The 26258-nt window shown below is 41.3% G+C and overlaps 1 protein-coding gene and 1 long non-coding RNA gene across 2 annotated transcripts in view; both read right to left on the minus strand.

Annotated features, from left to right (window-relative positions):
• EXT1 (exostosin glycosyltransferase 1) overlaps positions 1-26258 on the minus strand; it is a 315513-nt gene that overhangs the window by 224337 nt on the left and 64918 nt on the right. The window lies entirely within an intron of this gene.
• LOC134740036 (uncharacterized) overlaps positions 1-26258 on the minus strand; it is a 104306-nt gene that overhangs the window by 14893 nt on the left and 63155 nt on the right. Inside the window, exon 2 of the long non-coding RNA XR_010127275.1 lies at positions 1-26258. This exon is cut by the window's left edge and continues 14893 nt beyond it; it is cut by the window's right edge and continues 46712 nt beyond it. This is a non-coding gene — a long non-coding RNA (uncharacterized LOC134740036).

Genomic DNA, 26258 nt, shown 5'->3' on the forward strand with positions numbered 1-26258 from the left:
TCCAAATCTGCACTATCTCATTAATCATTTCTGTTGCCCTGATCAACCTATTTTGGTCAATGCGTAGAGAGAGAGCCGGGTCATACATAAGCATTTTCCTTCATTTCAGTAGGCCTTCCAACTCACAAAATTCCAGGTAAACCAACCATCAGTGAAACCTCAGTTGCAGCCTTTACATCAGGTACAAATTATATTACCTATGAGCAATAACCTATTTGGTGTCTGCGAAGTTTATATATATGTATATATAACTGGGAAAGCAAGAAGAAAAAATAATGCAGGGGGAGGCAATATATTTAAAAAGATATACTTGGCCGGGCGCATATATATTCTTCTTTTTTTTTTTTTTTTTTTTTGAGATGGAGTCTTGCTCTGTCACCCAGGCTGGAGTGCAGTGGCACGATCTCGGCTCACTGCAACCTCCACCACCCAGGTTCAAGCGATTTTCCTGCCTCAGCCCCCTGAGTAGCTGGGATTATAGGCGTCTGCCACCACGCCCGGCTAATTTTTGTATTTTTAGTAGAGACGGGGTTTCACCATGTTGGTCAGGCTGGTCTCAAACTCCTGACCTCAGGTGATCCACCTGCCTCGGCCTCCCAAAGTGCTGGGATAACAGGCATGAGCCACCACACCTGGCCCCAAAAAAGAGATATATTCTTAATTCCTCTTAGGATGAGCTTTGGACTCCCAAGGTTAACCCAACAATGTCTATAACTGTTGCTCATTATTTTAATAATTTTAAAGATTTATTATTTTTCTGGAATGCAACTAGACAGGTTAAAAGAAACAACCAATTACTTCTCATGACAAAAAGAAAGTATGTTCTATCATTTATGGAGGTAACACCTGGGGAAGGCAGTGAAAATAAAATATTTGAACCCTGGAACAGTCACAGTATAAGGCTTAGCACCCAGGTATATTTTAACATGTGATAACTTTATCAAAAGTCAAAAGTCAAATTAATGAAGTGTAGGAAAATAGGAACAGGTGGTTAGAGGATTCATATCTGTAGCTTCTGTCTGGTGTCATAAACCAAGTCATAAACCATACTAAATTTCAAGGCAAGGTCCCAGTATTTCCTGGAAAATAACCAATTGTAAGTATTCAAAATGTTTCATAAATGGGCAAAATAGTTTCATCACTTAGGATGAAATAGAATAAAGTTTACTTTTGTATTATCAGGAAAAAGGAAGTTTGCTGGGAATAAGGTAAACAAGGAGAAATTATTCACTTGAGATTAAGCTATTTTCAATCACTTCAAATACAATAACATTACTAGGATATAAACAATGGGCTAATTATAAATAACTCAGGAATTCTTGTTAAGAAAGACCATTCCTCACCATTGGCAATTAGCATGGTGTTAGCACATTTAAAACAAAGGGTAATAGCAAATACTTCTTCCTGGCTTTGGCTAAGAAGAAAAGCTGTCAGCAGAAGGGGAGCTTTAAAATAGGAATGGCTTCACTCTCTGAGCCATTTTAAGTGCAAGAAGTGGACCAATAGAAATATAAACTGACAGCCTTCCTACCAGGCTCTCAGGCTATTAGGAAAATGTAGTCATCATAAACTAAACCCTCAGCCTTCAAAAATAAATGAGGACCACGTCCAGATGCAGAGTTGTACCTAGAAATTAATCTTTCTGTCCTTGCTCCAAACTCTATGTTTTCTTTCTTTTTTTGGACACAAAGATTAACACTAAAGAGGTAGATGAAGAAACTAAAAAGGGAAAAAGCAGTAGTAAATTTGAAAGAAATAGCAGCTGCAACAGCAGGTAGTACATATCTCCAGCAGCTTATTACAAGCAAGACTTGAGCACAGATACAGAGCCGCTCATTAACGATAATGCCAGTTCCAGAATTAGCAGTGCCATTTCTTCCTTTCTTCCTGCATATTTGTGCACCCTCACATTGTGGCTCCACACTGCATGTGAAGTTCCTACCTTGTGCCACATGCTGGGAATACAAAGATGTGGGACCCTAATCTTGCCTTCAGAGGACTGTAAGTCTAGAGTGGACACTGCTCACTTTCTCCTTCCCCCTATCTCCCATCCACCCCTTATAATCTCCTGGATGCCCCATTAAGCGATGAAAATGTGGGAGAAATCTTAGAAGAAAAACAGGGACTACTTATGTTTCAAAAAATAAACCACAGTAGAAACAAAAGAGATCAAGAAAGGTGTGAAAATGTAAACCCTGTAAGCTAATACCTTTAATAACTGCCAAGATTTTCCTTGACGGTGCCTATGATCAGCCTTTCTAAAATAACTGACTTCTTAGAAAATGGTTGGAAACAACAAAAATAAAATACCTAAGGTCTACAGAGAAAAAATATTTTGGATACTAAAACACAACTGTTTTCCAAAAGGTAGCATTTCCTCCCTACCCAAAGGAAGTTTCTACATCATGCATTCATTCATCCAGCCAGCCAATCTTTTGTTTTTCATGCATTCAACTACGATCTACGGAGATCCTATTATATTCCAGGTAATGACAGACTCTAGGGATAAAACAGCTTAAAAAAAAAAAAGAAAAGCAGTTACATTTCTGTCTTCCTGGAACTTGCAGTTCAGTAGAGGCAGAAAGATGCTATTTAAATAATCACTCAAATATGGAACTTACAAACTGTGCTAAATGCCCTAAATGAACAGTAGAGAAACTACAGAATGTAGCAGAATGACAGCTAATATAAGAAACAAGGGAAGGCTTGTTTGAGGAATTAACAGAAGAACAGGAAGTGGGCCTGGAGGTCTGAGAAAGAGGAAAAAAGTGCTGGATGAGGCTGGCGAGTTGGAGGGAAATCAGATCACAGGAGGCATGATCCTTGTAGGGCATGATAAGATGGTCATCTTTCATTCAACTAGCAGCAGTGAGATATTAAATATTGATGTGTTTTAAACACTAGAGTGAAAGTTCAAAATTATGAGTTCAAACTATATCTTGATATTCGCATGTCTGTGTTTATATGTGTGTTTCTATGTATGTGTATGTATGAATCCTTATCTATGCATGAAGTATATCTAGAAAGATACAAAAGGCACTGCAGATAGTGGTTGCTTCTGAGGAAAGAAACTGAGAAAGCACAAGCTAGGAGAAGAAGGAATTCCCTGTCACCGTACTGGGGGTCAGAGTGGGAAGGGACAGGAGTCATTTGCTATAAGAAGTTTTCTCTGACCTAGAAAGAGACACAGGACTAAGGTAGGTAAAGAAACAAAAACAAAACTCTACAGATGAAGGAACCAGATCCATTCCTGGCTCACCGCTGTGAGCTTCACCATGAGGAGAACTCCAAAGTATAGGAGCAGACTTCTAAGTTTTGACCTCAGCCAAAGACCTGGAGAGCCAACATTCCAGCCAAAGAATGTTGGCTCATGGAATAAAAACAATTACAAAACAAACCGCACTAGGTCTAAGATAACAAAATGAGCGAAGAGCTTGCTATTATCTATTCATGCCCCACCGGATATACCTTGAAAGACAGCTGAAGGGAAAGCTTAGAAACTTTCTCCAAAGGGCTACTTTCGAAAGCTTTTATCATCTGGACTAAAAAAGGCCCAAACAAGCAAAAGAAAAGCCCCAGTAAATGTAGGCACAAGACTGTAAAAGGAGAGTGAGGAGACTGACTTGCCAGGCCAGCAAGTAGCTGAGAGGCTAAATGATGGGGCTGTGAACCTCTGGCAAAGCAGTTTCAGGCATAGGAGAAAAAAATGTGATGAAGGAGTCTTGTTTCCTTTTTTTCTCGTTCGTAATTTTTTTTTTCAGAAATACCACTTCAATCAAAGTTTTGACAATTATGAAACATGTCAGCTGATAGTGAGAATTCATCAAATGTGCCATAAATGACAAGAAATGAGAACCCGAATCCTGAAATTGGATGGGCTTCAAAAGTTTCTGACAATCACTGCCATAAATCATCCAGGCACATCAATCTCTGGCTGGAGGAGGGTTTGCAAGAGGTAAAAATGCAGACAAAGGCTCATGCAAAAAAGGACTGCCACACTCTGGATGGGAAAAGAGTGTACTCTACTGTGAGGGCTGTTTCTTGAGTTACAGAGGTTGGCGACCAGTTACCCAGCGGTCACCATAATGAAAACACACAGATGTTTCCACCTGTACAGCAAGAGACACAAGACGCAATGGCAAGACCTACAATCTTCTTAGGAACCACATGGGACCTACTGAGTCAGTCATCTAGCTCACAAATAATGACATCACTCCTCTGTCCACAACGTAAGGGCTGGCTAAGGTGAGGGCTAGGGGGGAAAACAGCAAAGCCACCACATTTATTTCATTAGATTCCCAAGATGAAAGGCTCAGGTTATTTTTTATTTATGCAAAGTTTGTGGCATGCTGTTGCTTGATAAAAAGGTAACAATCTCTGGGCTCTTTTTCCTTTCAATTTCTCTACTTCTTTTATCTTTTAATGCAATTAAACATAATGAACCTGCCTCTTGGTTACAGGTTAATATAAACTGTGAAATTTCCAAAAGGGCAACACAAACTTTTTAGATTTCACCCTGAGATAGCGATCAATAGATTCATCATCACCATCTGGGGTATGACCTACGCTAAGCCTCTGGAGAAAAAAAAATCTCTTGAAGAGTAGTACTAAGTTGATTTTCATTTGGTTCCCAGTTCTGTCACAAATGCTGCTATAGTCAAATCAAGCCACTTGATGGTTTTTTGGTTCTTTTATCTTTGGGGGAGAAAAAACAGCATTAGCTACTACAAACAACCATCAGTCACTGATTCACTGGACTGACTGGGCCACATCCAGCTCTTTCAACAATCCATTAGCCACACATTCTGGACAGTGCCTTTTCCAAGCAAAGATGGTCCATTTGGAAACACAAAACAGAGTCTTCTCAGGCATCAGATTGTCCAAAGTAATGACCCAATGCACAGCTATAGGAATCTGGGTTACCAAAAATGGTACTTCCAGTTGGGCTCAGTGACGTGTGCCTGTAGTCTCAGTTGCTTTGGAGCCTGAGGCGGGAGGATTGCCTGAGCCTAGGAGGTTGAGCCCAGCCTGGGCAACAGAGTGAGACCCCATCCCCAAAAAGAAAGGTAGTTCTAGCCCCAGAAAATGGGTCATAAACTGACTTTCTGTGATAATTTCCTTTTTAGAGAAATTGCAAGCCCTACTCAGGGTTGGTGTTTTGAAAGAAACTCAAGTACACAGAATAGTTTTACAATGATATATCTATTTGTATCATCAGAAAATTAAGAAAGGGCAAACAGGCTTCCAGGTTCCTGTTTAGAGGGGTTTTCGAGTTTCCAAATCAGTTTCTTTCATACACACACACATACACACATACACACACAATCGCATTTAATGCTATCAACAGCTTTATAGGAATAACTACATTCTACAAGGGTGGAAGAAACTGAGGCTCAATGAATTTAACAGATCTGGCTCAAGGGCATTCCCCTAAATGGCAGAGCCAGACTCAAGCTCAAGTCTTTGGGCTATCTTCACCCCTCCCTCTCTCTACAAGTGCTTGCTCTCAGTATCTGCTTACATAAAATGTGGGTCCAAAAAGCAAGCAGATTGCTTTTTGACCACACAAGCTTGTGCTAAGCTGCAACTTTCTTGCACGCCTTCTTAGCAATTGTCTAGAGAAACCATCTGCCCCAGCATCAGTCACTTCCCATGCCCCCATATCGACACATTATCAATCTCCAATTACTCTTACGTAGTCCAGAAAAAAATCTTCCAGTGCATTATGAGCACTAGAATTCCCACCAATGTAAATGACGCTAAACAACTGGCAAAATGGCAAAGGCTAAATTTGCAGCCGCTCCCCAGTTCCCTTCCTGATTGTCTTGGGAATTATTACCTTTTATTAGTGCAATCTCAGAGTTTACAGTTATCAACAATATGCAATTATCAACCCATATTAGTCATGCTGCTTGATGCTTGAGCTTACTTTCCCATTAATAGAAGCACTGCGGTTATTAAATGAATTACAGTGGGAATTAATGGTTGCCAAAACGAGTTTTCACCTACAAGTAAAAGTTTTAAAACTAATTACGCAGCTGTAATGGGAGAATAGGAGGCAGAGTTGTGGTCCCAGCCCCTAAAGGCTCTTGTGTTGAGGATAACAACTAAAGCAATGAAAACCTACAACAGGGGACAGATGGCGAAAGTGCCCATGCCTGGACGTCTGCAACAGCCGCTCTCTTCCCAGAGCTCCCAACACTCCACTGGTGGCCGAGGGCCATGTTGGGGAAAGGGCAAGGACACATCTGGCCTCTAGGAAAAATAAATTCTTTCCAAAACATATTTCCAGGTTAATTGGGAAAACACCAGATACCTCTAGAAAATTGATGCATAAAAGAATTCTTGATAGAAATTCCAACATGTTCCATTCACCAGATGCTGTGTTTTTTATAGAATATAAGAATCTTCCTGTTTTATTTAGGTGGGTGTCTGATAGCCTGGTATTTTCTAATTTTTCCAAATAAGATATACATATATAGATATATATATGACACTAGTATATATAAATTATATACATATGACTAACATATATATTTATATATGGCTAGTTGCCAAATGAGTCAACTATAAAAAGGAAAAAATAAAATAAAATAAAAAGTAAGCCAGCCGGGCATGGTGGCTCACGCCTGTAATCCCAGCGCTTTGGGAGGCTGAGGTGGAAGGAGCACCTGATGTCAGGAGTTCCAGACCAGCCTGATCAACAACCCCGTCTCTACTAAAAATACAAAATTAGCCGGGTATGGTGGTGCATGCCTATAATCCCAGCTACTCAGAAGGCTGAGGTAGGAGAATCGCTTGAACCCGGGAGGCAGAAGTTGCACTGAGCCGAGATCGCGCCATTGCACTCCAGCCTGGGCAACAAGAGCGAAACTCCATCTCAAAGAAAAAAAATAAATAAATAAGCCATAAAGCAATGTGTAATACTGTAAGATATATTCACCATAAATATATATCAATATACATTAAAATCAAAATATATGATTGTCTAGTTAGGCAGTATGTTCTAGGCAATATACAAAGGACTACATGTACTCAGATTAGGAGTTTAAAATAAGACAGTTTTACAGAGATACATTTGTAGATTCAACATTGATGAATATAAAAAATAATGTGCCAGGCTCATGCTTGTAGTCCCAGCACTTTGGGAGGCCATGGCGGGAGGATCGCTTGAAGCCAGGAGTTCAAGACCAGCATGTGCAACATAGCAAGACCCAGTCTCTACAAAAAATAAAAATAGCCAGACATGGCGGTGCGCACCTGTAGTCCTAGCTAATTGGGAGGCTGAGGTGGGAGAATCACTTGAGCCCAGGAGTTCAAGGCTACAATAAGGCATCATGCTACTGTACTCCAGCCTAGGTGACAGTGAGACCTCATCTCTTTAATAAATTAATTAATAAATAAAAAGTTACAAGTAATCCTCTTTTAAGGGCCATGGCATACACAGATAATAAGTTATCCAAAATGTGGGGTGAGGTAGATCTGAAACTAAATTATAGCCCCCTCTGAGCTGTGAGACCACCACAAAGTAACTAACTTCTCCAAGAGTCAATTTCCCCATCTCACAGGTCAGGGTGTTATAATGCTAAACTTCTGTGCTGTACTATGTGGCACAAAGTAAACGCTTAACAAATCTTAGTGATTATTCATCCGCAGATGAACTTGATCTGAATGTGATAGGCCAAGCAGCCAGTAGTGGCATTCCTTAAGCAAGTCAGTGTACCCAACCAATAGTGTCAAAGTCTTGCCACCCATCCACTTTGCTCTTTTCACTTCCTACTGACAAATGCCACTTTGTACTAGCTTCAGCTGCGAACTACAGCTCTCAGAGTGAAGGCATCCTACTTGCACATTCCTTATTGATTTTGAGCACAAATATTTTCCCACAAGTATTTGCTTTCCTCAAGGTTAAATTACAAGTTCAACCAAACTCTTGCAACACATTATTTGAACTTCACTAAACAGTTTTATGCCCCACACAATGTGGGTGGCCTAAATTCTGCACACTGCCAAAACTTGAGAATGATATTTATCCAGAAAATTCCCAGGGATATCTCCTCATGAAAGTTGCAAAAGTATTTAGCTCTCAATCTGATAATGATTAGATTTAAAACCGTGCTTTTCTCTCTGAGGCTCTACAAACATCTCCCTCCTTCCACTACCCTCAAATAAAATAACCACAGAGTGGTGGAGAGAGGTGATTTTGTGAGAAGGGATTTCTTCTCAACTATGTTTTCTCATACTTAGAAAAAAAAAAAAAAAGGCTAAGGATATAAAAGCCAACCTGGGCAGGGCTGACACAAGAGGCTGAGAGAAGAGCAATGGGAAAAGAAACACTGAAGTGACAAATAAATAACAGTATTCTGAAAAGAAAATTGTGTACATCATATAAATAGTAATTAAACCTCCTAGGAGCATGTATGCTTTTATCAGGAATATCCGCATCTAGATACCAGGTCTACAGTTTAGAAAGAGAAATTAGAGGTTTTTTTTTTTTTTTTTTTTTTTTTGAGATAGAGTTTCACTCTGTTGCCCAGGCTGGAGTGCAGTGGCACAATCTCGGTTCACTGCAACCACCACCTCCTGGGTTCAAGTGATTCTCCTGCCTCAGCCTCCCGAATAGCTGGGATTACAGGGATGCGCCATCATGCCCAGCTAATTTTTTTGTACTTAGTAGAGATGGGGTTTCACCATGTTGGTCAGGCTGGTCTCGAACTACTGACCTCAAATGATCCACCCGCCTCAGCCTCCCAAAGTGCTGGGATTACAGGCATGAACCACCGCACCTGGCCAGTTAGAGGCTTCTTGAGGTCTTGGCTTCTGTTTCTAGAAAACGTAATTCCTCTTTCCTGCTCTTCCCCTTCCAAAGGAAAGAGGAGGAGGAGGAATGAAAACACTGAAGAAGAAACAAAAAGGGATACTTGGTTCACTTTCACGCTTACGTTTCTAAAGGTCCTTTTAAGGTGATCAAATCCTTCCCTTCCCCCTTCTGAAACATGCATCTAAGAAGGAGCATACAAATTCTCGAAGGCATGAGTATCCATGATGAAGCAGGTCCCATGTGTACCCTAGTTGAGAGCCTGGGAGTGGATGGGCTAGAAACGGCCTGTCCAGTCTAAACAAAGTACAGATGGGGTGTGGGGGGAACAGCTGCTCCTCGGCTCCAGCTAAGTGCCGTTGAGTAAGAATCTGGGCCGAGGTTGCTGCAATTTCTGATTTTCCATTCAATAAAATATACAAATCCTAATATTTTGGCCGGCGAAGTGACTCACACCTCTAATCTCAGCACTTTAGGAGGCCGAGGTGGGCGGATCACCAGAGGTCAGGAGTTTGTTTGAGACCAGCCTGGCCAACACAGCGAAACCCCGTCTCTACTACAACTACAAAAATTAGCCAGGCGTGGTGGCCCGCACCTGTAATCCCAGCCACGAGGGAGGCTGAAGCAGGAGAATCGCTTGAACCTGCAAGACGGAGGTTGCAGTGAGCTGAGATCGAGTCATTGTACTCTAGCTGGGGTGACAGAGTGAGGTTCCATCTCAAAAAAAAAAAAAAATTCAAATATTTTTTTCAAGGGAAAAATCTCACTTAAAGTCAGTGATTAATTTAAAGTTAAAAGGCTTTTGAGCCAATAAAACCCTCTGTGAGCAGCCAGGCTTTGACTTTTGAACTATAGTGTCTCCTTCCCCTTGAAGACACACATCTCTATCCTATGCCGGAGGAGTAAACAAGGGCTTCTTTTTCATCTCCCTCCATACCTGCCCCTTAAAGAGATAGTAAGGGTCCATTCAACCTGAGATTAAATTTCAACCTGACCTTTAACGCCTGCTTATGACTCAGTGGTGTACTGAAGATAACTGTTAAATTTTCAGGAATTTTACAAGCCAATGTCAGATTGACAGCTTTTAATTGGCTATGATGAGAGTGTTTATATCACAGAAACTAGCAACACTGCAAATCAAGGCTGCTCCTCAACCCCAAAGCCAATTGTCAAGCATTTACCAGCAAACTGCTGATTATATAATGTGCTCTCTGAAGTGCCACACCCTTGCAGTGACTGGCTGAGCAATTGGGTTGAGAATAAAATTAAAATGCCAAGTCGTTAAGGTTGGTGCAAAAGTCATCGTGATTTTGGCCATTACTTTCAATGGCCAAAACCGCGATGACTTTTGCACCGACCTAATAAATGCAATACTTGTATTAAATTAAGTTGGGTTTCTTTTAATGCAGTGACCCTCAATCTGTAGTCCCCGGAGCAGAAACAGCAGCAGCAACTCCTGGGAACTTGTTAGAAATGCAAATTATCAGGTCCCCTCCTAGACGTGGTGAATCAGAAATTTCAGAGTGAGGTCCAGCAATCTGTGCTCCACAGAGTCCCCCAGGGGATTCCGAGGCATTTGAGAACCACTGTTTTAGAACAATAAAGATTTTTTTCAGGGTCTGTGCTATTATTCATGACTCTCTAATATAATCTAGTGTCTTTAAAATCCCATCAAAGCTTCACAGTGTCTTTCACAAAGGGTAACAACTTTTTTTTTTTTTTTTTGAGACGGAGTTTTCGCTCTTGTTGCCCAGGCTGGAGTGCAATGGCACAATCTCGGCTGACTGCAACCTCCACCTCCCAGGTTCAAGCGATTCTCCTGCCTCAGCCTCCTGAGTAGCTGGGATTACAGGCTTGTGCCACCATGCCCAGCTAATTTTGTATTTTTAGTAGAGATGGGCTTTCTCCACAGTGGTCAGGCTGGTCTTGAACTCCCAGCCTCAGGTGATCTGCCCGCCTCAGCCTCCCAAAATGCTGGGATTACAGACGTGAGCCACTGCGCCTGGCCAACAATTTAACTTTTAAGCTAAACTGAAATTTTTATCCCCAGGTATATAATTTTATAGATAACCAAGAATCAGGAATAAAATTTTCTCCCAGGTGAAAATTCTAGGTACATTCTTTTCACTTCAACCTCTTATGAAATGTACCACTTTAAAAAATGCAGCACAATTTCAGTTTACAGTGTATGACAATAAAGACTAGGAAAGGGGTTGCTGCCTATCTGGCTGTCAAGGGCTCTTCCACAGGTCAAGTAACTTCAGGTATTTATGCCCATTGCAATGTGCCAAATATGTGCCCACTCCCTTTTCTCTTATACTAGGCCAGTCTACATATTTGCAAAGCCTATATGGCCGTTGTCACATTTGATGTTGAGACCCCTGCTTTCAGAAGGACTGTCCTAATCCTTTTGTTGTTTGTGAGTTAAGTACTGTCTTTCTTTCCTGTTGTCCAACATGCAGAAGTCTTTTGTAACATAAATGTTAAAACGGTGTTGGTAATAATACCACACAATCTGTACCAAGGCTCAGGTCTCTGTGTCCAGAACATTACTAAAATGTATATACTGTGTTCAGATTTAAGCCAGACTCTAACTTACTTAAGATTTAAGTCAGACTTAAGTCAGACTTCTCTGACTCTAAGTAACTATTCCTAAAGATTCAGTTTCTTATTTATTCATGCATTCATTCGAGACAGGGTCTTACTCTGTTGCCCAAGCTGGAATGCAGTGGCATGATCATAGCTCACTGTAGCCTTGACCTCCTGGGCTCAAGCAATCTACCCAACCCAGCCTCTCAATTAGCTGGAACTACAGGTGTGCACCACCACACCTGGCTAATTTTTTGGTTTTTGTATAGGTGGAGGGGGGTGGGTCTCACTGTGTTGCCCTGATTGGTCTCCAACTCCTGGGCTCAAGCAATCCTTCTGCTTCAGCCTCTGAAAGTGCTGGGATTACAGGTGTGAGCCATCACACCCAGCAACAGTTTCTCATTTATTGAATGAAAAGTTTGGATATGATTATCTTCTAAGTCAACTCCAGTTTCTATCATTCTACATATGATGGATGTATTAGCAAAATCTGTTTGCAAAGTACAGGTAGTGGCTGCATTAACCATCACTATATAATTTTAATAACAAACTGTTAGAAAAGAGATGGCAAGAAGCTAAGGATTCATTTGGAATAGGAGGCAAACTAAGAATAAAAATAATACAAATAATAAAGCAGGAGCAGAGGAAAATTTAATCCAGGTAAGACTTATTAAACATCCATTATAAGCAAGACTCAGATTATTCAGATGGTTGCATATTGTATCCACAATGTATTGGGTTCCTCTTCTAAACAGTACATTTTTAAAGAGGTGATTCTTCATTTTTAAAGAGGTGATTCTCTGTTAACTCTTGATACAGTTGCTGGAAGTGACCCACTTTAATTTTAAATCCCTTTGGAATCTTGCTGTGGGTGATTCTGAGGCAATCCCAGAAGGGTACCATCATTTTTCAAAGGAAGCTTTGTATCAGGGACATGTTTCCTTGGTTACCAAAATCACAAGCACATGTGTTATTTCAAACACTTCCTTCCAGCCACCTTAAAACAACATTTCTGCAACCTGTACAGAATCTAATGTCTTCTCGAAGAGAAAACTGTTAAAGGTTGATAACATCTCTCAGAGCTCTGGAATGTGAGCTGCTTGTTTGAAGCAGCTTTTAGGCACAGAGCGCCCAGCAGCCCTGACAATGATGGAAAAGCGCAATGCCACAGAGATCACCCAGATATTAATGTGACAGTGCCTTGGCCTCACTTGCACATCTGAAGTCACAGAGCTTCTGATGACCTACAGCATCTCGGAGTGGAGTAGCACACAACAGAATTCTTGCTTCTACTTTCCTGATATGGTCTACAAGTCTAGGCTGCTGTGACATTCAAGATGACTACCAATTCAAAAGGGGGACGATGGCTAGGGACCACTCTGATTCTACCCTCACCACAGTCTTCAGAGGGAGCAGAAATAATTATACCAATGGCCCAAGCATGGCAGTCATGATGTTCCTACTTGTACACAGAGGGTTACACTCATCACTGGGAGAACAGAGATTCAGTTACCACCAGAAAAGCAGAATTGGAAACCAACCCCTATAGGTATTAGGAGCAAAAGGTGAGTTTTTAATTAAAAAGCTAAATTAGAAATTAAAAACTGCACCATATGCACTGGAAAATGTGGTTTCTGACAATATATTAAGCACCATGTTAAAAAAGAGTGTTGCAAAAGGGTCTTAACAGAAACAGAGCACTAGGCTTTTTGGAAAAGAGAGAAAATGGAAAAGGAATGAACATTTTTTGAATACCAAGCCCGGGCAGGTTAGAACCATGCTTCAGCTTTTCATCCACGGTGTAACTTAACCCTCAGGCTGTCCTGCTCAGTGTGGTTTGCTAGCCTCACTCGCGCACAGGAAGCTTGGAATTTGGAGGCTCCAAGTCACTCTCCAGAGTCGGTGTGTGGTAGGCCTGGAATTCCAAACCAAGGTCTGAAGCCACCGGAAGCCACTGTGCTTTCCAAAACCACCCCCTTGGAATCTGCCACAAATCCAATTACTAATAAGAGTTATTTAAAGTCTTAAAAATAAAACTGCCTTTTTAAAAGTTCAGCATTTTAAAACTAGGATGCAATCCTTGTCATATTTCTTTCTAACGTATAATAATTAAAGGAATAAATAGAAAAAAAAAGGTATTTCAAAAAAAACAGACTTTTCCCCGGAAGTCAGATGAATAATTTTACATGTAAGTTCTATAACTCAATTCAAACACACACACACACACACACACACACACACACACCACCATCCAATGTCAAAACTGCAAAACTCATAATAGTCATAGTTTCCCAGTGGCACCTTTAAAAACATAGCCTCTTCGGAAACACGATTTTCGGAAACACAGTTTCTTTCACCACATAGCTATGGAAATGACCACACTTGAAATCTAAACTGAACATTTTTCTTCAATCTGTAAGTATTCTGTATTTGGACTTCTTCCAAGTTAAAAAAAAAAAAAAAAAGGTTTACATGATAGCTCCTTTATGAGTTGTCTACTTTTCAATATGAGAAGTTAAATTTGATTAATTCATATGAGAACAGATTCTATAACCTCTTTGACCAGAAGAGATAATTTACTCATCTCTCTTCCACTACTGTAACCTAAGAGTGAGCCCTTATCTTATTAAGCTTCACAAACAAAAACACTTAGGCAGTAATGACCCATTTTACTATTGGGTTTCTTGCCTCCCTTTCTCTGTATCTCAGTCTTTTTTTTTTTCGTGTATCTGTGGTTTCCAAATCTATATTCCTAAATTCCAACTCACTCCTAGATTCCACTTTGAAATTTCCAGCAGCCTTACAGACATCTTCACAAAGATATCCCCCTGGGTACTTCAAAGTTGACATGTCCTTAACCATACGATCTTCCCACCATATTCCTACATGCTTAATGACACCAGTATTTAGGCTGTTAGCCATTCCAGAAACCTCAGAGGCCCTTAGAATCCCCCTATCTCTTTCCCTCTACCACACCCTGATCTATTCTACAGGCTCCATATCTCTCAGTGGCCGCCCCTTTTCGGTCTCCTCCTAGGCCTTATTCAAAAAGCCCCATTGATCTCTTGCCTGGGATAGTAAATTGCATGATAACTTACCTATAGGACTGAGCTTCTCATTCCATCTTATCCACTGCTTTACAATAGTAATTTCAGTTGAGTCACAAACCCCTGAGGATAGTAATTTCAATTGAGTTGAGCAGAGTAGAATTATGGGAGAATTTCCCTTTGGGGGTCACTTATTCTAGTATGTTTCCATTTTTAATAGAAAATGTTACTTGTGTGATCATCAATAAAGACAAAAAATGTACACATTTAGTAAGGTCACAGCACTGGGTCCATGATAGAGTCGAAACCTTTAGCCTTGAACAGAAGGCCCTTCATTGTGTGTCTCTTAACCACCTTCCAAGCTTTGTTCTTCCTACCCGAACCGTCTACTGCCCTTTCTCCATTGTTCTTTTGAGCCTCTATGACCTTGCAAACTCTGCTCCCCATTCTTGGAATACCCTTTCAGGTGAACTTTATCTTATTCTCTTTTTCTTATCTTCCCCAGTGTCCCAAATTTGCTTTGTCCTAAGAATCTCCAGGGTCCAGGGGCATAGAGCAGACCAAATCGATCAGAATCTCTAGGGCAGAAATCTTAGAAACTGGATTTTGTTCTCCAGGTATATTCAAGCAAGAGTAAGAAACACTGGCCTCAAAAACACTTGAGAGACAATGGGAAAGAAAATTTCAATTCCTACGTCCATGTTGTTTTAAACATCACATCTTCTAACTTTATGATCAATGCTTGTGATTCTCTTCAGAATGTTTTCCAGAATAATCTAAGTAAAATGTCTGTGTGAAACAAAACAGCTGCCACTGAACCTCAACATTTATCTGTATGCATTATGTCAAGGCGTGGGAGGGGGATGTAAGTGTGCACAGAAATTCACACAAACACACAGGGTCACATGTATCTGAAGATGCCAATGTCTGCCTCCAAGTACCTTACAATTTGCAGGTAAAAAGATTCCTTTTTTTTTTTTTTTTTTTTTTTTTTGAGACACGGTCCTGCTCTGTCATTTAGGCTGGACTGCAGTGGTGCAATCACAGCTCACGGCAGCCTTGGTCTCCCAAAGTTCTGGGATTACAGGCTTGAGCCACCCACACCCAGCCAGAAGATTCTTTATAGCACTCCCCTCTTATGACAAACTGAGAAAGAGAAATTAATGTGTTTTCTCTTGCACACACACACACTTTGATGATGTGACTGCTTCCAGGCAGCAGGAACATATATTATAGAGTATGCTTTATACAGTTTCACACATTAGGCAAAATCAAATATAAAGTTCTCCATTTAAAACCGAAAGACTCAAAATCTATTATCTTATTTATGATTAACTTGCTAAATATTTTGGGTGAGTTAGTTTTCAGCCTTTCCAGTTTCCTCCTATAAAGCAATTCTAGATCTTTCTTTGTATAAAGAAGAGGTTTTTTTTTTTTTTTTTTTTTTTTTTTTTTTTTTGAGACAGAGTTTCACTCTTGTCATCCAGACTGGAGTGCGATGGCATGATCTTGGCTCACTGCAACCTCTGCCTCCCAAGTTCAAGTGACTATCCTGCCTCAGCCTCCCAAGTAGCTGAGATTACAGGCATGCGCCACCACACCCAGCTAATTTTTTTGTATTATTACCATTTGGCCAGGGTAGTCTTGAACTCCTGACCTCAGGTGATCCACCCGCCTCGGCTTCCCAAAGTGCTGGGATTATAGGCGTGAGCCAACGCACCTGGCCAAGATTTTTTAAAAAGTGAAAATAAGTTCAAAATTAAGGATTTGAGTTCTGAGTTCCAAAAGTATTTTGTTTTAAAGTGGGAGAGGGGGTAGATACCCTAATGGCATTTAAAACACAAAATATATGAAAAGGCAAAATTGTTGAATAGTGGGCAAATGACTAAAATAACAACTAACACTGGAGGCATATTGGCTCCCTTAATGGATAAAATATAAATTCAAGTGAAGTCAAAGGATATCTGCATATTTGTGGAGCACTTCTTCTTTCCCAGCGACTGTGCAGAATCCCTGCAGAGTCCAATGACCTCCAAGCGTCTGACTCTGGTTCAGCATGGTCCCCCAGACCTCCTCTCTGCTAGCTGACTAATGAAACCTAGGTGGCTTTAATTTTAATTTAAAAACAGCTCAGGTCAGCTGCATCTCCTACTTCCAAAGTTGTACCTGTTGAGGACCTGTGACTAGAACACCTGACTCTAATAACAGCACTTACCATTTACCAAGCACTTGGACCCGGTGTTTATCTTGTCTCCTTGTAACAACTCCGAAGGGCAGACATTACTTCTCCCATTTGCAGAGAGAAAATCCAAGGCGAGAAGCTGGGATTTGAAGTAATACTGTCTCACTTTAAGCCATAAACTCTTCATTAAACTACATCTAAAAGATCCTAATACACCTGGCCACTCACTGCCCGCACTGATTTCAGAAAAAGGTCTTTTGTACATGCACCATGGCCTGAACATGACGTCTGTTCCTCTTTTCCTATGGATCCAACATTTCACAATGTCTGTTCCTCTTATCATATGGACTATTCGTTTCTGACATAGAGCTCACTATGGTCTGAAACAATTTTTTTAATTTCCTAAATTATTTGTCTACCTTATCCCACACAGATGTACTCCAACAAGAAGAATGTAGGCCCCTTCAGGGCCATAATTTCAAATTTCTAATTCATTCCACTGTATCCCATCACCTGGGACACTCAGCATAATAAACATTTGTAAGGATGAATGAAGACCTCAACAGATTTTGTGCCATCATCTAATTCTGAGCAGTGGAAGTATACTTTTTACAAAATGTATGTAGGCTCAGATAATGTATTTGCTGATTCTTTCTTTTATTCCAAGGTTAAACCTCTATTCTGTTTCAACATTAATGCCAGGCGCGGTGGCTCACGCCTGTAATCCCAGCACTTTGGGAGGCCAAGGCGGGCAGATCACCTGAGGTTGGGAGTTCGAGACCAGCCTGGCCAACATGGTGAAACCCCATCTCTACTAAAAATACAAAAATTGGCTGGGCCTAAGGGCACGCGCCTGTAATCCCAGTTACTTGGGAGGCTGACTCAGAAGAATCGCTGGAACCCGGGAGGCGGAGGTTGCCGTGAGCCGAGATGGCGCCACTTCACTCCAGCCTGGACAAGAGTGAGACTCCGTCTCAAAAAAAAAAAAAAATAAGATCCAGAAGGTACAATGAAAAGACCACCGACTGGTACTATCAACATGCCAGAAGAGTGAAAATTTTTGAAGAAAATGCTGGTGAATTATTTTTAATGATCATCCAAGCAGGCACCAATAATTCATGAATTCATCATTCATGAGACATGAATTACGAGTGAAGGTGAAAGGGTTTAAAAATCCCTTCCAGTTGAACTGGTGGGATGAACTACTGACTGAGCAGGCCTGATGATTTCTTCCAAAAATAAATAAATAAACAAGCACATAAACAAAACAAAACCACCACAGTAGAAAGGCAGAGAACAGCACTTCTCCTAAGTCCATGTAAGCATTTTGACTTTGAATTTTCATTCTGAAGTGTGGCTACAATTCAACAATTCTGTGAAAGCGTAACAACCCAAAAAACATACAGTCCTGCAATGTTGAAATTGCTGTTTAATGAAGAAGCTTTCTGGCTCATAAAAATCTCAAATGAGGAGCAGAAAGACCCAGTGTTTGACCTCTGGAACTTTCCTTCTCATTATGGTGAGAAACCTGATTTTGGTGTATTTTTTTTTTTTTAACATTATTTTTAACAAACTGCTCTGTAGTTCAAAAAAGCCTGCTGGCCTAATTACCAGTCCGCAAACCACAGATTCATACTAACTCCTTTTGCAATTCTCTCTTCCTCTGTCTTTGTTTCTCAGAAATGGGAATCCCAAGTGTATTTAAAGTGATAAAAGGTTGTAAAAAAAACCAGGTAGCTATTTTGGTTACCTGGGAGATGGGGTGGGAAGAAATTTGAGGTATTTGTTTGGGTTCTTGATAATTTTGAACGTGTTTCACACCTTCATTATCTCCTGTGCTTGGTCTATGTTTTTGCCTTGCTTCCATAAGTTGGATAGCAAACCTACTGGGCCAGTGTCATGTTCAACTCTATCAGTGGACATTTCCTTTGTGCTTCCTTCAAGAACACCCATGCTACAATTGCAACAAGGCAAAGAACAGTGGGGTCCTTCCAGATTCAAAGACCACTGATATGTCTGTGGGACAGCATCCAAAGGTCATCTCCTCCCTCAGCTAAGCTCCTGCAGCTTCTATTAAAGCACTTACCACATTCTACCCCATTTCCAAAAGTTTTGTCTCCTCCAGCAGGCAATAAGTTCCCTGGGCAGGGAACTTTCTTATTTCTCACCATTTGGTGCACAAGGCCTTAGAAAATTTTTGTGAATTAGATGAACTACCCTTGTTTAATAAAAAGCAGCAATTGTTCATGTCAGTTCTGTCAGTTAAGCTACTAAATTTCCAACTCTAGGGTCAGTCTAGACTCAGGTCCAACTCAAGAGACAAGGTTCATGCCTGAACCACAAGCTCTCTAATCCGTCAGCTTCAGAGTCACATTACTGCAGGGGACTCAATTCTCATCAAATCAAGCATTGCCAGTAGATGGAATTAGGAGAAATTAATACACACATTGTTGCAAATGTACAAAATACAAAGCCACTTTTAAACACTACCTAATTTATTATAAAATTTTTATCCACAACAAAGTAGAGAATGACCAAAAGGATCTAGTTGGAACAGTCCACAACTTTAAAAAGGAGTCCTCAAGTCTGAAAAAGTCATTAAAAAGAAGTCCTCAAGTCTAAAACAGATAGGAAGTTCTTTCTCTAACTAAGCATCAGAAAGCAGAGATGGTGCAGGGTAACGAGTCCAGACTTGGAAACCCTACAGTCTTGATCTCCAACTCCCATATACAACCAGTATGACTTGGTCAAATTACTCTGCATGTGATTAATCCATTTAAAATCCAGCACCTAGTAAGTGCCAGGCACCTTTTGAGGCATGGGGAATACAGCAGCAAACAAATGGATAAGGTGCCTGCCCCAAAACAATAGGAGTAGGGATAATAATAGTATCTTACCCATAGGATATTATAAGAAGTCCATACTGAGTATTACAGGTGAAGCCCTTAGCACAGTGTCTGGCCCATGCATCGTGTTCCTCAATAAATAGCTAATACTTAAAGCAGAGGTCAGTTTATATACAAGCTAGAGGAAATATAGATGTATTTTTAAACAAGAAAAAGAAAGAAAGAAAGAGAGAAAGAAGGAAGGAAAGAAGGGAGGAAGGAAGGGAGGAAGGGAGGAAGGGATGAAGGAAGGAAGGAAGGAAGGAAGGAAGGAAGGAAGGAAGGAAGGAAGGAAGGAAGGAAGGAAGGAAGGAAGGAAGGAAGGAAGGAAGGAAAAAAAAAGAAAAGGGAGGTCAGGAGTTTGAGACCAGCCTGGCCAACATGGCGAAACCCCGTCTATACCAAAAACTACAAAATTTAGCTGGGCGTGGTGGCACGTGCCTGTAATCCCAGCTACTTGGGAGGCTGAGGCTGGGGAATCGCTTGAACCCAGGAGAGAGAGGTTGCAGTGAGCTGAGATCACGCCACTGCATTCCAGCCTGGGTGACAGAGCGAGACTCTGCCTCAGAAAAAACAAAAAGAGAGAAAAGGAAGACTACATTGGCTAACATCACATCTGTCACCTCACTAAGCCCAGGGCTGGATGAGGAGCTCTGGCCAGCTGCATAAATGAGGACCCCCTCGTACCCCCATCTCTGCTCTTGCTCTGGTGTCTGCCCTGTTAAAGAAATTACTTTCTCCATTTTGGTTGGGGAGCCCCATAAGGTCTTTGATACTTGGAGCACAAAGAAGGATTCTAAGAAATCTAACTGTGATTCCTGAATTAAAGAGGATCAAGAAGTCAACAACAGAGGAGCTCAATCACAGGGCTTATAAGTCTTTCCCAAACCCACCTTGGTTTAGTTTTGTTTTTTGTTTTGTTTTGTTTTGTTTTGATGGAGTCTTGCCCTGTTGCCCAGGCTGGAGTGCAGTGGTGCCATCTCAGCTCACTGTAACCTCCGCCTCCTGATTTCAAGTGATTTTTCCTGCCTCTGCCTCCTGAGTAGCTGCGATTACAGGCACACGCTACCACACCTGGCTAGTTTTTGTATTTTTAGTAGAGATGGAGTTTCACCATGTTGGCCAGGCTGGTCTTGAACTCCTGACCTCAAGTGATCCACCCACCTCAGCCTCCCAAAGTGCTGGGATTACAGGCATGAGCCTCTGGGGGCGCCTGGCCCCCACCTTGTTTTTTAATTCCAGTACGCCTTTGCCCTGCCATTCCTATTATTAGGCATGTTCTCCTCTGTTCTTTTTGTCCTGAAATACCTGGTATATTTCCATTCAACTTATGTCTCCATTCATACTTAAAGACCAAGTTCATACAATACCATGTCCAAAACCTTCCTGAACTCCAAGATGGACAGTTGCTCCTTCTCACCTCTGCCCACCTATACTTTCAACACAGCCTCATCTGTTGAATGAGTCTCACTTGTTTTATGTTCATTCTGTCATTAGATTACCCTGCTTGTATGCCTAACACCAAATTAAGAGCAGAAGGCATAGCTCAATTATTATCTCACTCCCTTATTCAGAAACTTTTGAGCCCCAACTCTATGGCGCACTCTGTTTAATGTGCTAGCATATGGCAATGAACTCAGCAGTCTCAAATACGTGCTCTATGGGACTTCCATCCTAGGGAGGAAACGTTCCTCTCCTCTTTCCACTACTGTTCTCACCAGATCAGCCTGCCCACCCACAACAAGAATTCCAGGCACACGGAGCAGTTGTGTGGGGCATGTTTTCATGAATAAATAAATCCCCTTTACTTTTCAGTTCTTTGAAGTGTGAAGCAAAACCAAATGCCTGAAGCCATTACAGTCCACGTGGGCCATGGCCCCGAAGTTCCACCCTGTATGCCACTGCCTTGGCGATTCAGTGCCCTATTTTTAAAACGAAGAGACACTTTATTCACCAAAATCCAAACTTGATACCTGCAGGGAATGGGACAGAATTATTTCCTAGGAAAGAGATCTACTCAGCCAAGAAAAACTATACACTCCCAAAGTCCCTATCCAGAGTTTTCTCCACGAAGCTTCCACAGACTAATGCCATCAGATATGACTTTTTTTCACACTGAAGTATCTTGGCAACTTTTCACAGCCCACATCACATGAGCCCTCACTTATTTATATGCTGCCTTAGCATCATGCCCACTAAGGGTAACCTCATTAGAACAAAAGATAGTTGATCACCCAGGAAATTGCAAGGGATCTGGGAGCTCTGTGTAAGATATTCTCCTCCAACTCCAATGCAGACATAGTGATTATGGAAAACTCATTCTGCAGTCATAACACCTCACACAATGTGAACACACACCAGGCACTCAATAAGTGCTTGTTATGTTTCATTTCTAGGAAAAGTTTTTACTCCTTACACCTCCACTATTGGGAGGAGGAGAGACCAAATCTATGCCAAAAAATCGGTAAAAGTCCAACTCACTTCCAGAAAGGCAATGAAACAAAATTTCCAAGAAATACCATCTACAGAATAATAACAATATTGGCCACGTGGAGCTTTCCATGATCTCATCAACTCTTTTTAAGTCTATTAAAAGTCAATATATACCTTATTTCCATCAGCTCATTGTGTAGAGTTGTGATTTTAATCTGCTTTTTTAATTCAAAAATTCTGCTTTGCCAGTCTCTCCTTCTTACCTTAAGATAATTGCAATTAAACATCAGGGTTACATACAAAGCCGACTGAAATGGATTTTTTGTTCCCCTTTAGCTAACATTTTCTGTACCTTACTATGTTCTAGTAACTATACAAAACTACTTTTGTGATCTCTTTCAGTGTCAAAATAACACCACAAACTTGTTCTTCTATTGATCTCATTTTATAGCTGATAAAATGGAGAGTCAGAGAAGGTAAGTCACACAGTTAATGGTTGATCAAACCAGAACTGCTGCCCCCATGGCTCATATAGTGAACCAAGGGTCAGAAAACCTAGACCTGTGGGCCAAATCCAGCCTGCAATGTTTTTGGTCTTCTTTATTATTATTATTATTTTTTTTTTTTTGAGATGGAGTTTTACTCTCGTTGCCCAGGCTGGAGTGCAATGGCACGATCATAGCTCACTGCAACCGCCACCTCCCGGGTTCAAGCGATTCTCCTGCCTCAACCACCTGAGTAGCTGGGATTACAGGAGTGGGCCACCACACCTGGCTAATTTTGTATTTTTAGTAGAGACGAGGTTTCTCCATGTTGGCCAGGCTGGTCTCAAACTCCCGACCTCAGGTGATCTGCCTGCCTCGGTCTCCCAAAGTGCTGGGATTACAGGTGTGAGCCACCGCGCCCGGCTGATTTTATTTTTTATAGAGACAAGGTCTTACTCTACTACCCAGGCTGGTCGAAAACCTGTGGGCTCAAGCCGTTCTCCAGTCTTGGTCTCCGGAGTAGCTGGCACTACAGGCGCCCCACCGCATGCTTTTGTAAACAAAGTTTTATTGGAACATAGCTCATTTGTTTACATATTGTCTACAGCTGCTATCCTCTTACAAGAGTTGACTAGCTGTGACAGAGAACGTATGTGCAAAACCTAAAGCATTTACTATCTAGCACTTCACAGAAAAAGTTTGCCAACCCCCTAGTTGATACTATATAAGCAAAGATAAGATGTAAGTGTCAGCAACCTTCTAAAAGGCTCAATCATATTGTACACAAAGTACAGTGCTTTCAACAAAAACAAAAGCTTTCTAACGACCTTAAAACTCTAGAGTAGGAACAGTCCTTGCTGGTCATCTACCTTCTGTTTCTGAATTCTGAGTCGAGTCCAGCGTTAGTAAATGCCTCATTACTCTAACTCCCACTTAGAAATAAATATACTCAGGATATTAGAAGTATTTATTGCTTGCAGAACTGTCTGATAATAAAGAAATTGCCCCATCACTCAAACAGCAATAGATTTATCGATTTCCTATGCAAAGTATTCTACTTAGACCTAAACAAACTAGGGGAAGAAAGCACAAGTTCAACATAAAAGACAGATAGGATGGTAGCAGTGGTGTGAGCCTTTCTTCATTCACACTCTCAAACCAGTAAAAGTTAGACATAGAGAGGTCCCTCATCCCCAGATGTGCAATCTGGGGCATGTGCATATTAACAACACAGAATGCGGCACTGCATTGCTTGCAATGAAGGCTGCAATATAACTTTACCCAAAACCTAATTCATCATCCTTTTCCCTTTAACAATCAGCCTCTTCTATGTCATCCATCTGTGAATGTTACCACCAAGACTAGAAGCTTCCATCACCACCCTCCTCCCACCCGCCACCACATATACATAATACGTATCTGAGTCCTCACACCAAATGCCTTCCTCTTTCTATTGCAGCTGCCTTCTTGCTAGATAAGGGTCCTGGGATCTCTGGATGGACTGGATGTCTTTTTTTTTCTTTTCTTTTCTTTTTTGAGACAGAGTCTCACTCCATCACCCAGGCTGGAGTGCAGTGGCATGATCTCAGCTCACTGCAACCTTCAACTCCCAGGTTGAAGCAATTCTCGTGCCTCAGCCTCCTGAGTAGTTGAAATTAGAGGCACATGTCACCACACCCAGCTAATTTTCGTATTTTTAGTAGAGACAGGGTTTCACCACGTTGGCCAGGCTGGTCTCAAACTCCTGGCCTCAAGTGATCTGCCAGCCTCAGCCTCTTAAAGTGCTGGGATTACAGGCATGAGCCAATGTGCCCAGCCTAGATGTCTTTTTTTTTTTTTTTTCTTTTTGCCTAACTAGGGTCTTGGGGTATCAATGTCTCCCGCTCCATTTCCTGCTCATCTTCCAGGGCTGTGTCTAGTTTCCCATTCACACACCTCTGTGGCTCCTCCCTGGTTACCAAATTCAGGATAATTCTTGATTCTGTCAATTTAAGGAGCAGCAGATAAGGCTTAGTAACTTACTGTTGATGTTTTGGATCCATCGGCATCAGCTAAGGCCTGCTGGAAAGCTTCAGGCAATGCACAGAGCACAGCAGCTCACCAGGACTGACCCTCACACTGGGCCCGGTGGTGTGCACTCCACCAGCACTAACTCGTCATGTCTCTCATCAAAAAATTTGGCATGTCCACTGTGCCAACAAGGTCCCGGAGACCAGGAGGGCTCAAGCACTGGCCAGAGTTCTATGGGTAGGAAGCGGTGGGGCAGGAACTCAAACCAAGGCAGTGACTACAGAGCTCACACTCCACACCACCTCCCTCTGCCTCTGCTGCCTCTGAATTCCTTAATACTTTGTATTCCTCTGAAGTGACTTTTAGAAAATTAAGCCTAGAATTACATTTATATACTTCCCTTCTAAAATTGAAAACTCCTGGAGGGTAGTGGTCTAGTTTTATTAATCTGTAAACCTCCCCAAATACCCAACCTGGTACCCAGCTGGAACTAAATGACGAACAAAGAGGTAGTCCCTCCTCCAGGAAGTATAATGGAAGAATGAAAAAGAAAAGACCGTGCAGAAAATCCATCAACAGAATACCCCCATGGGGTCTTTCTTTGTGGTCTGTTTATACCCCAACATATATTCACCAAGACTTCCTGAAAATAATTTCGAAGAAACAAAGACCATGAAAAATTAGCTGCCAGATTTGGAATGGTGTGTTTCTGCGGAGGAGAGGCAGGAACTAAAGGAATGGCCACATAGAGCGACCAGATTTCCTAAGGAGGGTAATTCATTTTACTCCAAACATGGGGTAAAGCAGTGGTTCTCAGTCTGGCTGTGCATTAAAATCACCTGGAGAAGTTTTAAAAATTGCCATGCCCAAGTTAACTAAATCCAACTCCAGGGGAGGGTCCAGGCAAGTGTGTTTTCTGAGGTAAGAAGAGCTGGAGTGAAGGAACCTGCATTGGAATTCTGACTCCACTAATTACTAATAACGTGACCTTGGGCAAGATTCTCCCCCCATGCATCCTTTTTCTTCAGCCCAGAACAATCCCTTACTAGCTATGTGACCTTGCAGCTCAGTTTCCTTTCGTGTAAAATGGAAATCATAATAGTACTTAACCCTCTTAGGTTTATTTTAAGCACTAAATGAGGATACATCGAAGTTCTTAGAACAGGGCCCAGGACATAGAAAGCACTCAATCAACGTTAGCTACTTTTATCATCAAAGGTACAGTGAGTTTACAATACTTGCCTCCCAAGCTAAGGACTAAATATAAATATGAAGTACTTGATATAAAAAGTACCTAATAAATGGTGCTCTCTTTTCCCATCCATACATCTCACTCACAATTATCTCTAAATATGTGATCTAACCTGAAGGCCTTCAGGATAGAGAAAACTAATTCCCCAACACTCACTTGGGGATGCCAGATAAAATACAGAGCATACTTAATACGAAAAATATCTGCTATTTATCTGAAATTGAAATTTAACTGGATGCCCTATAGTTCTCTTTGCTAAATCTGGCAACCCTACATTCACCTGTCACCTACATTTAGGCTAAAAGTAAAGTGGGAGGCAGAGTCTAGTCCATGGAGGCACCACAATCAATCAATCAATCAATTAATCAATCAATACCTAGCATGGTGATGCATGCCTGTAATCCCAGCTACTTGGGAGGCTGGAGAATTGCTTGAATCCGGGAGGCAGAGGTTGCAGTGAGAAGAGATCATGCCACTGCACTCTGGCCTGGACAACAGAACAAGAATTCATATCAAAAAAAAAAAAAAAATCAGTACCTGGGAACTCCCTAGCTTTG

Source organism: Pongo pygmaeus, chromosome 7 (assembly GCF_028885625.2).
Source record: "Pongo pygmaeus isolate AG05252 chromosome 7, NHGRI_mPonPyg2-v2.0_pri, whole genome shotgun sequence".
Classification (NCBI taxonomy): Eukaryota; Metazoa; Chordata; class Mammalia; order Primates; family Hominidae; genus Pongo; species Pongo pygmaeus.